Genomic DNA, 17,895 nt, shown 5'->3' on the forward strand with positions numbered 1-17,895 from the left:
AAAACAAACCCTATTGTTGCTTCAACGTTGAAAGCAGCAGCATGGAGCAGTGATTAGGACACAGACTCAGCCAGATAGCCTGGCCTGAACTCGGCCACTTTGCCTTATGATACACTAGGTGAACTACTTAACCTCTTAGCTTCCTCATCTATAAAATGGGGATAATATTAGGGTCAATAGGACAATTAAATTAATTCCTATTAAACCCTTTAAACGGAACCTGTAATATATCAGGATGTACTGCTGACCCTTGAACAACGTGGGTTTGAACTGCATAGGTCCACTTCCATGCAGATTTTTTTCAATAGTATATACTACAGTACCACCTGGTCCAAGGTTGGTTGAATCCACAGATGTGGAACCGTGGGTAGGAGGGCCAACTGTCAGTTAGATGGGGATTTTCAACTGCGTGGGGGGGGGGCGGTTGAGGGGGCCCTGAGTTGTTCCAGGATCAACTGTATTTAAATGTTGCTATCGGCAGTAACAGCAGCACAGGCAACTTCATCATCATCATCCTGTCCTTCTCCGTCCTAAGCTAGGCCCTTAATTTCTCTCATTGGACTATCTCAACAACCTTCTAATTCCTCCCCGTTTCTGCTGCTGCTGCTAAGTCGCTTCAGTCGTGTCCGACTCTGTGCGACCCCATAGACGGCAGCCCACCAGGCTCCCCTGTCCCTGGGATTCTCCAGGCAAGAACACTGGAGTGGGTTGCCATTGCCTTCTCCAATGCATGAAAGGAAAAGTGAAAATGAAGTGACTCAGTCGTGTCCAACTCTTAGCGATCCCATGGATTGCAGCCTACCAGGCTCCTCCGTCCATGGGATTTTCCAGGTGAGAGTACTGGAGTGGGTTGCCATTGCCTCCCCTCCCCCTATTTCTAGCACATCATAAATTCATCATCCAATCAGTAACCAGACTGATCGATCTAAAGACAATTTTAACTATGTCACCTTATTTACAGACAACATCTTTATCTTAGTGGGATATAGTTACTAGTTCTGGTCTGGCCCCCCTATCCATTCTCCTTTCCTCACTTCCAAAATAAGTTACTTTGTACATTGGAGTGTGATAACTCCAAACTGCTTTCCACAAACTCTGGTGAAACACCACATTATTTCCCACATACCTTCTCGCTTTACTTATGCTATTTTCTTTGCTTGGGTTGTATCACCCTTCTTTTCTCCCTTGGATGGCTTTTATCCATTCAATCAGGTTCAACATAGATGCATGTCCAGAAAGCTTTCCCTGAAACCCCAGATAATATGACTCCCCTTCTTTTTTTACATAATATCCAGTGTTCTACTAAGAAGTGTTCTTGTGTGGCTATTTTGCACACCAAACTATGGGACTCTCAAGGGCAAGGACTATGTTGATTTCTTTGTATGCTCAGATTCTAGCTCTGCACACACACTCAAATGTGTGTATAACTGAGTACATCTGTGTAATTACCTCGTAAGGATTTGCTTTCCAGGCGGCTCAGTGGTACAGGATCCACTTGCCAATGCAGGAGACCCAGGAGATGCAGGTTCTATCCCTGAATCGGGAAGATGCCCTGGAGTAGGAAATGGCAACCCACTCCCATATTCTTGCCTGGAGAATTCCATGGACAGAGGAGCCAGGCAGGCTACAATCCATGGGGTCTCAGAGAGACAATCACAATTTAGCAATGAAACAGAAACAACAACAAAGGTTTGTGGGATTAACTGAAATGGCAATTCTCTCTTTTTAGTTTACTTTTTAAATCAAAAGAAACAACAGCAAATCATCACACACACACACCTACCTAACCACCTACTGTGTGCCAACTCTGAGCTAGGTACTGTTCAAATGGTGATGACATCATAATATAAAAACATTGATAAAGTGAAAGTCGCTCAGTTGTGTCTGACTCTTTGTGACCCCATGGATTGCACAGTCTATGGAATTCTCCAGGCCAGAATACCGGAGTGGGTAGCCTTTCCCTTCTCCAGGGGATCTTGCCAACCCAGGGATTGAACCCACGTCTCGTGCATTGCAGGTGGATTCTTTACCAGCTGAGCCACAAAGGAAGCCCAAGAATACTGGAGTGGTAGCCTATCCCTTCTCCACTGGATCTTCCCAACCCAGGAATCAAACCGGGGTCTCCTGCATTGCAGGCTGATTCTTTACCAACTGAGCTATCAAGGAAACCCCAAAAACATGGATAAGGTTCTTAGAAAACAATAACAGTATGAGGTAATATTTGATTAAGTACAAAAATAAGATACAAATAAAGGAATTTAAGGGATTAGCAAAGGAATAAGTTCTTCGTTAAATGCAGTACATCGAGACCTGTGAAATTGGACCCTTGACGGTTCAGGGCATAATGGGGATTCTCCCAGACAGAAGGCTGGCTGCACCAAGAGTGCTCTGTGTTTTGCTTCCATTTGAATTCTTTCCTTTCACTCCACCGTAGCATCCAGGAGTATCCTGCTGGTGTTTTTTTTTTTCTTTTGGGCCTCTCCATGTGGCATGCAAGACCTTAGTTCCCCAGCCAGGAATCAACCTGTGACCCCCGCACTGGGGACATGGAGTCTTAACCACTGGACCGCCGGGGAAGTCCTTCCTGTTCACTTCTTAGAATCCAAAGTGGCCACTAAAAATGTCCTCTTTAAGTAGAGCAAGGATAGGCTGGTATGTTCAAAAACAATGTCAATAACCACCAAAAGGCGAAAATATAAGTAAAGGAAAATATAATAACGGAAATTAACAGTCAAACATTTGTGAGCATCCAAACAACAATAAAAGCATAAACACATACAGAGTGTACTTAAAGTAGCAATCATAGTGCCTTAGGAGTAATAAGCCTTGGCAACAAGGAGCTATAACTTCCTCACAACAAACCAGTAGGTAGGAGGATTCTGCAGACAAGGAAACTGAGGCTCAGAATGATTAAGAGAGTGGCTCAAAGTCACAAGGTTTGTTGTGGAGACAATATTCAAGCCAATGTTCACTAAATTGGAGAGTCTATGTCCTTTTCATTATCGTGGGCTCCCCTCCTAGCCTGATGTACTCCCCCACACATAAAATAGATTGCTCTCCTGATCAATACTACCTATTACCTTAAGCTATACCTGCTAAGTATTGATTCACGAGTAGCTTCAAAATGCTCACCTCCTATTGGTAGAGGCCAGCCTAGTTACAGAGGAAAAGATGATCCAAGAAATCCATATATCCATGATTCTGGTCTGTTTTGTTCCTTGATGCCCAAGACCAATTTACTGTCACAAGCATTCTAATCTGGCTGCCCCAGGCACTAAGGAAAAAATACAATATTGGGAACTGTGTATACATGCTGCCCATATTTGCTGAAATAACCAAAAGAGGGTATGGAAACAAAGGAAGATCATATTCAAAGGCCTCTCCTAACATCCCTATTCACCCCACCACGTAAGAAAAAAAACAGTTCCCATCACAGAAGACAAAAGACATAACCTCTGGTATCGGAACCAGGATTTAAAGTTGTGGAACTGAGACATATCAATTTTCTTAAGTGTAAAAGGGGTTGTTACGAGGATTCAAAATAATAAGTACAACTTGCCCATCCCACTGTAAGATAAGTTGAACATTGCTGCTATTGTAAATATTAGTAGTAGAAGTAGTAGTTACTGTTTTAGCACATGACCACAAGTAACAAAACACCTTGCCTGGGAAGTCCCCAATGAATTGTATGGGCTCTTGGAAACCAGCTCCTACATGAATCCTTTCCCCTCAACGTGGGACCATGTACAGTCCAACTTAGACAAATAATCAGGGGTTTGACAAAGCCTATGTGAGGAGACAGTGCAATCTTCCCATTCCTTGAGGGGCTACCCATCTTCTGATGAATGATGAGAGTGAGAGTCGGTAATGAGGCATAATGGTAGGAGGCATTCCCCATTAAATATTTAAATCCCAGTTGCCATTCCCAAGGCCCCAGAACTCACATACTCAGACCTGAAACAAATGTAAAACAAGAAAGCAAGTAAAAAGTTAACAACCCACTTCAGAAATGACTGCATTCGTTCTGATGAGCAGCTATGTAAGTTCTGGTGGTTCCCACCCATTTGCCAGTGTGTAACTCTATTCAGAAGGAAAGTCTTTAATCACAGCACTATTACAGGATCTTATATCCTGAACATATGAGGACTCCTGTCAAAAGTAAATATCTTGTAAAGGAAACTAAGTCACTGGCTCACAGCTCTATCTATCCCAGGCTTATTCCTGATGCTGAGAGGCCACAGGGCAGTACCTATCTTTTCCGTGTGTGCTTAAGGTTATCTAACTATGACTTGGCCTTCCACCTCCCCATGCACTGGGTATAAAGGTCATAAATGTCCTTCTGTCTGCCTAGACTCAGGTCAGCACACAGATTCTGAGTCTTATGTTATACTTGTCGTTTAACTTTCCCTCTCATTTTCTTACGTGTAAAGCAGTAGGTCAAGGCATAGTATTCCATTGAGCCCTCAATGCCTTGACACAGGGCAGTACCTATGCTGAGGTTAATGTGAGGATGTCAGGGGGAGGGATACAGTTAGGAGATATATACAGCTAATGCATCAGGCCATAAAAGTAACTGGGCTCCATTTGCATTTGAAAGTAACAAAGAGAAAAGGAGAAAATCATGTAAACAGTATACAATATCTTGCCAAATAAATTTAAAGCAAAAGTGTCACATTTCCTCCTTATAAGCAATGACTCTTACCTCTGGATCAACTCCTGCAAACCGACCTTGGCCCCCCCATCAGATCAACAGCATTGTTTGAAGTCAATTCAGTAGCCTAAAATTTAAGCAACTGTATATTTCCCAAATCTATCCCATCCCTATTATTTTAGTTACTGCGGCTAGTTATTTGACACCCATCTTTGATTCCATCTTCAGCTATCAACCCTTCAGTATCTATACTCTTCTTTACCTCTAATCCATCCCAGGGGTCAACTGAAAGCTTCGGACATAAATCTCCTCTAAATTAGCCTACAGAGAATTCATTCTCTGTTCATCCTCTCTTAAGTATCTGCATTTTCATGTATCAAATCTATCTCTGTGGTCTTAACCTTTTTAAAATAAAGTTCTTATTCCCAAACACTAAATGTCTCCCCATGAAATAACTGTCCAAATATCTCAGCCTGATGTTCGACTATTTTCACAACCTGACCCCAAGTGTCCTGCATCCATCACACTTTCCGTCTCCCGCCTTGAATTCTGGAGTCCACTCAAGATAAACTGGCCGTTGGTCCCAGAGTGCACTCCTGGATCCTCTCCTCAACATGTGTGCATAATGTTTCCCACCTGCAAGGAGACCTTCATCCACCATCGGTTCATGTCTAAACCATCCTTCTAAACCATCAAATGTCACCTTTCCTGAAGGCCTCCCTGAACTCCCACACAGAAGGGCTCTTTCCCTTCTCTGAACCTCACTGCCCTCTCTCTAGCATTAATTACAATGTGATGACTCCATAGACGGAGTTCTTCACCACTTCACTCAAACTTTTCTTAGCTCAACAAATTAATCTCTGAGGAGTTTGAATCCTGGCCATTTATTAGACCTGGGGTTGTTTATTTAACCCATACCAGCCTCCATTCACTTGCTTGTAAAATGGGGTAAGACTTCCCTGGTGGTTCAGTGGCTATGACTATGTGCTTCCAATGCAGGGGGCCTGGGTTCAATCACTGGTCAGGGAACTAGATCCCACATGTAGCAACTAAAGATCCCATGTGTTACAACTAAGACCCAATACAGCCAAATAAAATAAAATAAATAAATAAATAAATAAAATGGGGGTAAGAGTGATTCCTACTTCACTTAGATTAGTATGAGGATGTCGTGAGACAACATGACCAGTACTTAGCTGGCGGGCTGACACAGAAGAGCTCACTAAATTTTAGCTATGGTTCTTGTTTATTTGTATCTGTGGAAGTTACTCTCCAAAGAGAGTTCCCTCTCTATAGGTGTGTGCTACTTCACCCATTACCACTACTATTACCCCTCCTCTTGAGTCAGGGCTGGCATTATAACTTTTCCTCGATCAATAAAATGCAACAGGCCTGCAGACCCCACCACCCCAGAGCCTTCTATATTGCCCAGCTATGGTCAGTCCCACTGTGTTCTTCAACATCGCTGACAACAGCGAGTCTTTGGACCATGTCTCCTTCGAGCTGTTTGCAGACAAAATTCCAAAGACAGTGGAAAACTTTCATGATCTGAGCACTGGGGGGAAAGGATAAATCCTGCTTTAACAGAATAATTCCAGGATTTATGTGCCAGGGTGGTGACTTCACATGCCATAATGACACTGGTGGCAAGTCCATCTATGGGGAGAAATTTGATAATAAGAATTTCATCCTGAAATATACAGGTCCTAGCATCTTGTCCACGGCAAACACAGGCCCCAACACAAACAGTTTGCAATTTTTCATCTGCATGGCTAAGACTGAGTGGTTGGATGGCAAGCATGTGGTCTTCAGCAAGGTGAAGGAGGTCATGAATATTGTGGAAGCCATGGAGAGCTTTGGGTCCAGAAACGGCAATACCAGCAAGAAGATCACCACTGTGGACTGTGGGCAAATCTAATAAATTTGACTTTTTTTATCCTTAAAAATAAATAAATAAAATGCAACAGAAGCGATACCACTTCTGGTCTTCTTTAAAAAATCCAGGCAGCTTCTGCTTTCTCCCTGGTAAAGCCAGGCACCTCGCTGTAAAGAAATTTGGACTAGACTATTGGATGATGAGACCACAAAGAAAGAGAAAGGCCATATGGAAGAGCACTGAGATGCCAGACATATGAGTGATGCCATATTGGATCTTCCAGCCAAGCTCAATAGCCAGCTGAATGCATGTGCATGAGAGACTCCCCAAGCAAGACAAGCAGAAAAACTGCCCATTAGAGCCTCAGAAACCTTAAAGTCAGCCAAGGATTTGTGGGAAACCATAAATTACTCTACAGATAACTAAAACAACATCTATCCACTTTCCCCTCTACTAGACCAGGAGCTCCTTATGGGTACGGATCATATCAAACTTACACTTGTATCGCCAGATCCTACACAGACAGAGGCTTGAATTAATTCGTATATTAATACTCAAGTAGAGTTATGTGAGTGGCTAAGGCAGAGTTGTTTGAACGGAAAGCTACTGAATGAATTATTTCCTATCTCTTTATGAGGATACTGGACATACAAAATCAAAGCCCAGGGTACAAAAATATTAATACAATCTGACAACATAAGCAAGAGGATCCCATTTTTGAAAGCTCCAGGCTCAGCATCTTGGTTAAACACTTCCCTTCCAAAACAACCTGGATCCATGTCAACTTCTAAGACACTGGCAACCTGGGCAGCCTGAGGAAAGGAAGTGGGAAACCTGGATTTATTGCACCAAGTTGAAACTGCAGAGGGAAACAGACGGGAGATAAAATGTTCCGTGATGTTGACATTTTTCTACCCATTCATGTAGTGATTGCTGCTCACCATCTGTCTTGGCTCCAGAGAGTTGGGTCTTTGAGCATTGAAAGAGCTTCCTTCTGTCACTTCTGCAGAATGATATCAAATGTGTCACCTCTTAAGATTATATCTTGTCTAACAGAGTCTAGCTCTGTCCCTTTAAGCCTGACAGCCCATCCCCAGATCAAAAGACCTAAAAAGAAGTTATCTCATCCAGATTTTTCTCCTTCTCAAATTTTGTCCTAAACCATAACCCTCTTGTTTTTACATCTCTTTTCTGTTAAGGATCTTGCCTAGGTCCTCAGACTCTTACTATGCACCAGAGGTTCTGATCCCAAGCTCTTCGCCAACCACAATGATTTATTTTCCCATAAACTTTCCAACTTCCAGTTATATGAACAAAGTGAAACCATACCACCTCAGTCATACCACCTTCTGGCCAAAGCATCCAGAGTAAACCCTTGTGATCTCTATAATTTCTGGGCATTACACATGAGATCTCAAATGAAGCCCACATTCCATCTGCTGGAAAACATTTTAAATGAATCCTTTGGAAATGGGTTATGAAGAGAAACAAAAGGATCAAGGATATGATCCTGCTAACTTGAGTAGGTGTGAATGACACCCCGTGCCAGATGCACTTGATAGCTTTCACTCTTAACTTTTCATCAAGTCAAAAGTCATGTCCTCCACAATAATTTTTTGTTAATTCTCAAGGTTCTTACATTCTCACTGCCACTCCATGCTGCAGTTCCCTGAATCTAATGAATTCTTGTTCCTAGTTTTAATAATGCCACATGTACATGTACTGAGCCTCAAATACCTCTCTTAACATCATAAAATGCTTCTTGAGTCTTTCATATGCGAGTGCAACAAAACCCAGTCACTGTGGTCTAGGACCCAATGACCCAGTGAAAGGACAGGAAAAAAAAAAAAAACAGAAGACAAACACAGCAGTGAACACTCCTCCAGGAAAAGCTGAATGTGCTCCATAGAGCAGCACCTCATTCTGGAGGTGAGTTGGGAGAAAAGAACAAGATTCCCGGGAAATAAAAAGCAGGAGATACTTACACTCAAAGTGTGAGCCATTAAAACAGACAAATCCCAAGTTACAGCTAGACATTTCAGTGTGTCTCAACAATTGATAGAACAAATGGACAGGAAATCAGCAAAGAGGTGGTAGATTTGAACAGCCATCAACCAGCTTGACCTGAGTGACATTTACAAAACACTCAACCCAACAACGTCAGGGTACACATTCTGCTCAAATGCATACAGAACAGTCACCAAGAAAAACCCTATACTGGGTCGTACCCAAAATCTCAATTATTTCAAAAGGACTCAACTCCCAAAAAGTATTTTTCTCTGACCACAAAGAAATTAAATTAGAAATCAATAACAGAAAGATTTCTGAAAAAAATCCCCAAAGATTTTAAAACTAAATACATATCTAAGTAATCCACAGGTCAAAAACAAAATCAAAAGGGAAATTAGAAAATACTTTGAACAGGAGGAAAATGAAAATATGAGAATTTATGGAATGTTACCAAAGCAGAGAAATTTATAAGACTAAATGCTTATATTAGAAAAGAAAAATCAATTTCACTTTCCACATTGAAAATTAGAAGATAAAATTAAACCCACATTAAGCAGAAGAAAGGATATACTAAAGATCAAAGTGGAAATAAATGAAACAGAAAACAAAAAGGAAATAGAAAAAAAAAATGAAGCCACAGTTGCTTCTCTGAGATCCATAAAATTAATAAAACTCGAGCCATAATGATTAAGAGAAAAAGAGAAAAGACACAAATTATCAACATAATGAATAAAAGAGCTACAACATTTAAATTTCTGCAGGGAATTCTCTGGCAGTCCAGTGGTAGAAATTGTTATTTTCACTGCTGGGACCCAGTTTCCATCCCTGGTCTGGGAACTAAGATCCTGCAAGCCATAAGGTACAGTCAAAAATAAAAAAGTAGTTTTTCTATAGAAATTAAAGGAAAAAAGCAAACACAGGGGGCTTCCCTGATGGCCCAGTGGTTAAGACTCTGCACTTCCAATGCAGGAGGCATGGGTTGGATCCCTAGTTGGGGAACTAAGATCCCACATGCCACTTACCCAAAAAATAAATAAACAAAATTTTAAAAATAAAAGTAAATATAACAAACAACCTTATGACAATAAATACAAAACTTGGATGAAATGGACAAATTCCTTAGATGATACAAATGACCAAATCTCATTAAAGAAAAAATTTGGCAACCTGAAAATGTCTATCAATGAAAGGAACCTAAACTATAATTTAAAACACCCCATCAAGGGAGAATGGATACTTGTGTATGTATGGCTGAGTCTCTTCACTGTTCACCTGAAACTATCATAGCATTGTTAATCAGCTATACCCCAACATGAAATAAGAAGTTTTTAAAAATAAATAAGGTATTGTATATACAGGAAAAAAAAGTATATATACGTCCCAATGTTCATTGCAGCACTGTTTACAACAGCCAAGACATGGAAGCAATCTAAATGTCCCTCAACAGTGGATAAAGATGTGGTGCAATGGAAGATACAATGGAGTATCACTCAACGATTAAAAAGAATGAAATAATGCCATTTGCAGCAACATGGATGGATCTGGAGATCATCATACTAAGTGAAGTAAGTCAGCGAAAGACAACTAGCGTATGATGTCACTTATATGTGGAATTTTTTAAAGTGGTACAAATGAACTTATTTACAAAACAGAAACAGACTCACAGACTTAGAGAAAGAACTTATAGTAACAGATGGGCGTGGAGGGTGGACAGGGGGAAGCACTGAAGGAGGGATAGATTGGGAATTTAGGACTGACATGTACATGCTGCTATAATTAAAACAGATAAGCAACAAGGACCTACTGTATAGCACAGGGAACTCTGCTCAATATTCTATAACAACCTAACTGGGAAAAGAATTTGAAAAAGATAGATATATGTATATGCTTAACTGAATCACTTTGCTGTACATCTAAAACTAATAAAACATTGTTAACTATCCAATATAAAGTAAAAATTTAAAAAAAATAGTAGCTGTATCATTAAAAAAGAAGAAAACTCCAGGCCAGATGACTTCCCAGTGCATTCTATCAAATATTTAAAGAAGAAATAATGTCAATTCAATACAAACTCTTCTAAAACTTGAGAATGGACTACTTGCTAACTTATTCTGAGGCCAGAAGTACCCCAACAACAGAATCAGAAAAAGACATTACAAGAAAAGAAACAGACCAATATTCCTCTTGAACACAGATGTAAAAATTCTAAACAAAACTTAAGCAAATCAAAACCAACAATATATTAAATGGATAATATATCAGGACTATGTGGGATTTTTCCAAGGAATGCAGGGTTATTTTAACATTCAAAATTCAATCAATGTAATTTACTATGTTACATTGTAACATAATTTACTATGTTACATAGTACACTAACTAAAGACAAAAAAACACATGATGATCTTAATAGCCACAGAAAAAGCATTTGCCAAAATCCAACATCCAATCCTGATTTAAAAAAAAAAAAAAGCCTCTGGAAACAAGAAACAGAAGAGAACTTTTCTAATCTGAGAAAAGCCATCCACACACACATACACACACACACACACACACACACACAAACAGTTAACATCATACTGAATGGTGAAAAACTTGAATGTTTTCCCCCTAAGATCAAGAACAAGTCAAGGATTTCCACTCTCATCACTTCTACTGAACGCTGTACTGGAAGTTCTAGACAGCGTAATCAAGCAAGAAAAAGAAGCAGTATCCAGACTGTAAAGGAAGATGGAAAATGTGAATCTTTATTCACAGATAATATGATAACATATGTGTAAAAAGACAAAATCAACCAAAAAACTACTAGAATAAATAGATGAGTATAAGAAAGTTGTAGGATTCAAGATCAATACATAAAAATCAATTATATTTGTATACGCTATCTACAGTTGGAATCTGAATTTTAAAAATATCACTTAAAACAGTATTTTAAAATTAAATAATTAGGGATAAACCAGAAAAAGATAGGAAAGACCCAAACAGTGAAAACAAATGTTGCTAAGAGAAATTATGGATGAATTAAACAATGGAGAGCTATACTTTGACTATGGGTCAGAAGACTCCGTGTTGTTATGACATCAATTCTCCTCCAAACTGATCTGCAGATTCAAAGCAATCTCAATCAAAATCCTAGCAGACATTTTTGTAGAAATTGATAAGGTAACTCTAGAATTCATAAGAAAAGGTAAAGAACCTAGAATAATCAAAAACAACTTAGAAAAAGAACAAATTTGAAGGACTAACATACCTGATTTTAAGAGTTATTTTTTAAACTAAAGTGATCAAATCAGCATGGCATTCTATAAAAAACAGACAAACAGAATAGTGAGTCCAGAAAAAAAAAAAAACCTACACATATATGAACAGCTGGATTTTTACAAAGACACACAGACAATGCAGAAAGGATAGTCTTAACAACAAACAGTGATGTAACAATTGGATATAAATATACTCTCTGGCAACTCTAGACCTTGGTTCCCATTAGCTAGCAACTTACTAGGCACCATGCCAGTCACCCAGGAACCCACTCTGCATTTTTCCCTGTTCCCCACTGCTCCCCACCACCCAGCTTGACTCTCTGAATAACTCATTCATTCTAGTTGCTCACTCAGCCCCTACAGACAGCTGAGAAGGGAACCCCCAGGGGACTCTCTCCAGACCTGTGGGCCCTTGGGCCTGCCATAACTGCTGCCATCCTCCCTGCAGTGACCAGCCTCTGTGCTCGGAAAGGATTTCTGGATTCTGTCGGGGTGCAGATCTGAAGTGAGGCTCACTGGCACGCAGGGCCAGACAGCCAGGGCCTGGGCAGTGGGTTGTCACACTGGCTCCTCTCCCACTTACAGAGCCTTCCCAGAAATTGGACACAAGTCAAGCTCTGGTTAAAAAACGGGTCGTTACCACAAACGCCCACAGGGTCTAGGCCTAAAAGTTGAACCAGTGGAGGGTCAGGGAGGAGACAACAGAGGATGGAGGAGATTGAGGCAAACTATATAGAATAGCCCATCCTGGTGGCAGCTGACTCCATGAACCGGTATTGTCACAGCCTTGCTTTTTAAGGAGAAGATGGGAATCCAGATTTTCATGTGTAACTGAGTTCTAAGCGTCATCAGTGAATCTAAAGAAAAGCCACAAGAGGCCAACACCCCAGTTCTGAAGCCACATTCAGCCTCAGATGCCAGCAGATTCCAGGTTAAACCCTTCAAGGTGTGGGATCAGCTCTGGTCCTGGGTGCCTGTGAGGGCAGGTGTGAGCTGGAGGAGCCGCAGTCAGGGCTTTTTGCTTCCAACTGGGAACAGCAGCCCAGCCACAGCTCAGCCTCCCAGCTGCCTTCCCCAGCCAGGGCCCGACCCCCGAAGTAGCTGTTGTCTCAGCCCCACCACCTGGAAGCCCAAGTGGTGAGACTGCCAAAACCTACCACATATGATGAGAGCAAATAAGGCCACGCCTTTGCACTGCTGCTCGGTGACAGTCTTGCTCAAGATGAGCCCTCTGAAACCGGGGAGAGAAACAGCAAGCGGATAGAGGGGAGGCTTGCCACCCTTCTCCACACAGACCACCCTATCAGCTCGTCCCCCCAGCTAAGCACTCTTCTGGCCACCCTCAAAATATCTCTGGTGGCCCAGCTGGTTTCCTCAGTGTCCTCTGCACCCCACACATGCGTTTCCACCTCTGTTTTGAGTCTTGGCTCTTTCAGAAGGTTCGTCTGGTGATACCAGCCCACTGAAAACACAAGGAACGCCTTCGGAGACCACTTAGCTGACCGAGTGCTGCCTCCTGACGGCCTATGAGCTGCTCTTCAGTCGAAAGCGGAATCTGCAAATGTCTCCCACGCTCCCCCTCCACCTTCCCAGAAGACCTGTCCCATCCAGGCCCTGTATTTTATCAAAGGCCTGGAGCCCAGAAGCTTCTGGAAGGAAAGACACCCTGACCACAGCTTCCCCATCCTGAGAGTCAGTTAGGAAAGCACATCAGAAAGGACTGGGGTGGTCCCCTTCTGGGTCCACGAGCAAATGCGGCTGGAGAGCAGAAGGTGTGGGCTGGGAGGGAGGTCCCAGGGCCCCGCGGCCCTAATCCCTTCTCCCTGTGGGTCCCACCAGCGGCGGTGCCGCGGAAATGGTGTCACTGAGACTGCACCTTGCGGCCAGCTACACGGAGCCAGGTCGGCCAGGGGCCAGGCCAGCACTGTGCTCGGAGCCTCGTGTTCCTGACTCGCCCGTTCTCAACGACAAGCTCGGGCGGGCCTGGGAGGAGGTGGCCGACCAGGACACATGCCGGCGAGCTGTGATGCCAGCCCGGCTCCTGCGGAAGCCACCCCAGGGAACCCCCTCGGCGCCCTCCTTTCTCCCCAGGCCCGGACCTCGGCCTGCTTTGCACGACCCTGTGTCACCTGCTCCATTCGCGGGAGCCGCAAAGACGGACCTCAGCCTGGGTCATCCCCGGAACCTGGGTCCAGGCTGGAGCCCACACCCGGGGCACAGGCGGCCTCTTCGCCCACCGGACCCCACCCCCGCCTGCCTCCCACACGCAGGCAGAGTCACCCGCCTCGTGCAGAAGGGTCCCCCGACACCCGGCGCGCCCAGAGCAGGCTCAGGGGTGCGCACCCCTCCGCAGAGGCCGCAGGCCCGGCGTCCAGGTGCCGCTCCGTGTCCCCTGCCCCTCTCCGCAGGAAACAATCGTCGCCGGTGCTTCCGCCCTCCACCCCCTCTCCCAGCTCCCCGGCAGCTGCAGGGAAGGACCGGCCCCCACAGGCCACGTGCTCGCGGAGGGCGTCCTGGGCAGGAGGCGGCCCAGGAGTCCGACGCCGTGGAAATGGCAGCCCGGAGAAGCAGCGACTCCTACCGGGATCCCCCAGCACTGTGGTGACCGCCTCCCAGACCCCACACGGCAGGCTTGACGGCCGAGGGGTCTTCAGCCAGCACGTACCTGACTGGTGCCCAGTCGGAGACCCGCGTGCCCCCGAGAAAATCCATCGTCCAACTGCAGGGATGGGTGACCCAACACTCAACACAGCGTCCAGTGCGTCGTGTGGAAACGTGGGGCTGAGCGCAGACGGAAGGGAGGGTCTAGGGGAGGCCTGTGACTCCAAGCTTCTGTAAATTAAACTCAATAACTAACCGGTGCACAAATCTCCTTTGAAATTCAATTTGGGTTGTTTTTTGTTTGTTTGTTTTTTAGAGTAAAATTACTCTACAATGTTGTGTTAGTTTCTGCTGTGAACAAAGTGAAATTCAATTTGTTTGAAAAATAAAATTAGATTATCTTATAAAAGAGAGGAAGGAAGGGATCTCAAACAAACAAGCTAATTGTACACTTCAAGGAAATGGAAAAAGAATAAACTAAACCTCAAGTTAGGAGAAGGAATAAAGATGAGGCTGGGAATAAATGAAATAGATAATAGAAAAACAATAGAAAATATTCATGAAACTCAGATCTGGGTTTTTTTTTTAAGATAAAGAAAGTTTGACAAATCTCTAAGTAGACTAGGAAAAAAGACTCAAAATTATAAATGAGAGACATTACAACTAATATAGAAATGCAAAGGGTCATAGAAGACTACCATAAACATTTATTTATACCCCCACAAATTGGACAACCTAGGAGAAGCAGATAAATTCCTGGAAACACACAACCTACCAAGAATGAATAATGAAGAAACAGAAAATCTAGACAGACCAGTAATGAGTACGGAGATTGAATCAGTAATCAAAAGTCTTGCAACACAGAGAAGTCCAGGCCCTGATGACTCCACTGATTAATTCTACCAAATATTTAAAGAAGAATTAATGTCAAGCCTTCTCAAACTCTTCTAAAAATTTAAGGAGAGGGAACACTTCCAAACTCATTTTAAAAGGGCAACATTACTCTCATACCAAAGCCAGACAAAGACATTACAAGAAAAGAAAATTACAGGTCAATGTCCGTGATGAATATAGATGCAAAAATCCTTAAAATACTAGCAAATTAAATTCAACAACACATTAAAAGGGTCATATACCATGACCAAGTGAAATTTATCCCTGAATGCGAGGATTGTTCAATATACACAAATCAGTAAGTGTGGTATACCACATTAACAAAATAAAGGACAAAAATTGTAGGATCATTTCAGTAGATGCAGAAAAGGCATTTGACAAAATCCAATACCCATTCATTATAAGAACTCTCAACAAAATGAGTATGGAGGGAACAGAACAACATAAAGGCCACGTATGACAGCTAACATTATACTAAATGGTAAAAAACTGAAAGCTTTTTCTCTAAGATCAGGAAAAAGACAAGGGTACCCGTTCGGACCACTTTTATCCAATACAGTTATGGAACTCCTACTCAGAGCATTTAGGCAGGGAAAAGAAATAAAGGCATCCAAATCGGAAAGGAAGAAGTAAAAATGCCTCTGTTTACAGAGGACATGATATTATACAAAGGAAATCCTAAAGAGTCTGCCAGAAAAAAAAAAAAAAAGCTAAGATGCAAGACATAAAATCATATTCAAAAATCAGCTGCATTTCTACCCAGTGGTTTAAATCCTCTGGGCCACACTGGGGTTGTCAGCAAAAAGAAGAGAGAACAAATGAACCCTTGCTAGAATATGATGAAGATTCAATTCTCTGAAATTCTTAGAAGAATACCTGGGTAGGGGTGGGGAGTTTCTAAAGTGATTTTTATAAGCCCCTGTCTCCTGCCCAGCATTTCTAAAGGAACTGAACCTATTCTTTGGACAGCGAAGCATGATTCCAACAGGCAGATGGGAATTGAACACCACAAGTATCAATAAATAAGTCTTGAATGTCACTTTACAGTCTTTTTGGAAGCCAGATGGAGAGAGGGTAGGTAATGAGAATTTCCTTCCACAGACTCTCTGTGATCAGCAGCCATGGCAAAAAGATTCCAGGATCCTCATTTCCAGGGTTCTCTGCCACTGGTCCCCAGTCTCATGAATCCAAGAGGAACCAAATCATGTGCCTGAACTCTCCATCTATCAGTGACAGAACCCAACTGCCCTTCCCCACTGGACATACACACACACCTTCCAATGTTCACCTGTTTTCTGACCCATCAGCTACTCCACTCTGGAAAAGTAATGGTATTAGTTATTTTGAAATTTTGATCAGAAGTCAAGGTAGACATTCAGGTCACCATCACTGTCACAAAGATTTACCAGAAGGAGAATGTAGCAGGGTAATATGTTGAAATATTTAATCTCTATTGTATGTTTCCCAATTTCATGTCCTAGGCGATGAGCAAATAATTGGTCATGTTACCATTGCTTCAGGAGAAAAACAAGGCTAAGTTTAAATCAGACAGGTATTGCAAATCTTCTTGCAGTTTTTATCTAAATGTTAACCCTCAGGAAGAAGAGGATTCGGAGGTATGGACACCTTATGTAATGGGCAATTTTATGTGTCAATTTGGCTGGACTAAGGGATGAGACCAAATAGCTGGTAAAATATTATTTCTGGGTGTATCTGCAACAGTGTTTCCAGGAAAGATTGGCATATGAATCAGCAGTTGAGTAAAGAAGATTGCCCTCCCCAATGTGGGTGGGCATCATCCTATCCATTAAGAGCCTGAATTGGGACCTCCCTGGTGATCCAATGGCTAAGACTCTGCACTCAGTGCAGGGTGCCTATGCTCTATCCCTGGTCAGGGAACTAGATCTCACATGCCACAACTAAGAGTTTGTATGCCACAACTGAAATATCCCTCATGCTGCAGCTAAGACCTAGTACAGGCAAGTAAATAATTTTTTTAAAAGAGCCTGAATTGAACAAAAAGGTAAAGGAAGGGCAAATTTGCTTTTTTGCTTGAACTTCATCTTCTCCTCTTCTCAGACATCAACATTTCTGGCCCTCCTGATATTTGCTTTACTGCAATGGTCTGAACACAATGTGCGATCTCTCTAGGTATGCCTCTATTATTTTTTTTTCCTTACGTGTTCAAAGTCGAGTGAAAGGGTTAATAAGGGTTTGGGTAGATGTCCTTACATGGGTTGGCATTCTGTAAAGTTTTGGGTGAAGCACAGGCAGAGCACAGACGATTTTTTAGGGCAGAGAAGATATTCTGGACCATACATAATGATGGATACATGTCATTATACCTTTGTCCGAGTCTGTAGAAGGTACAACCCTAAGAATGAGCCCTCATGTAAACTGTGGACCTTGGATGATTACAATGAGTCAATGTAGGTTCATTGGTTGTAACAAATGTAGCACTCTGGTGGGAGATGTTGATAATGAGGGAAGCTAGGTGTCTAAGTAGGGGTACAGGGGCGATAAGGGAAAATGTCTGTACCTTCTACTCATTGTCGCTGTGAATCTAAAACTGCTCTAAAATACTATTAAATAAAGTAAATATGACA

General features: G+C 42.5%; 1 protein-coding gene and 1 pseudogene across 1 annotated transcript in view; one reads left to right on the forward strand and one right to left on the reverse strand.

The window, feature by feature from the left end:
- LOC145514266 (uncharacterized) overlaps positions 1-17,895 on the reverse strand; it is a 718,708-nt gene that overhangs the window by 672,949 nt on the left and 27,864 nt on the right. The gene's annotated exons all lie outside the window — the stretch shown is intronic.
- On the forward strand, positions 6,086-6,569 carry LOC145514901 (peptidyl-prolyl cis-trans isomerase A pseudogene; annotated as a pseudogene).

This window comes from Giraffa tippelskirchi, chromosome 7 (assembly GCF_054371585.1).
Source record: "Giraffa tippelskirchi isolate mGirTip1 chromosome 7, T2T-mGirTip1v1.2.pri, whole genome shotgun sequence".
NCBI lineage: Eukaryota > Metazoa > Chordata > Mammalia > Artiodactyla > Giraffidae > Giraffa > Giraffa tippelskirchi.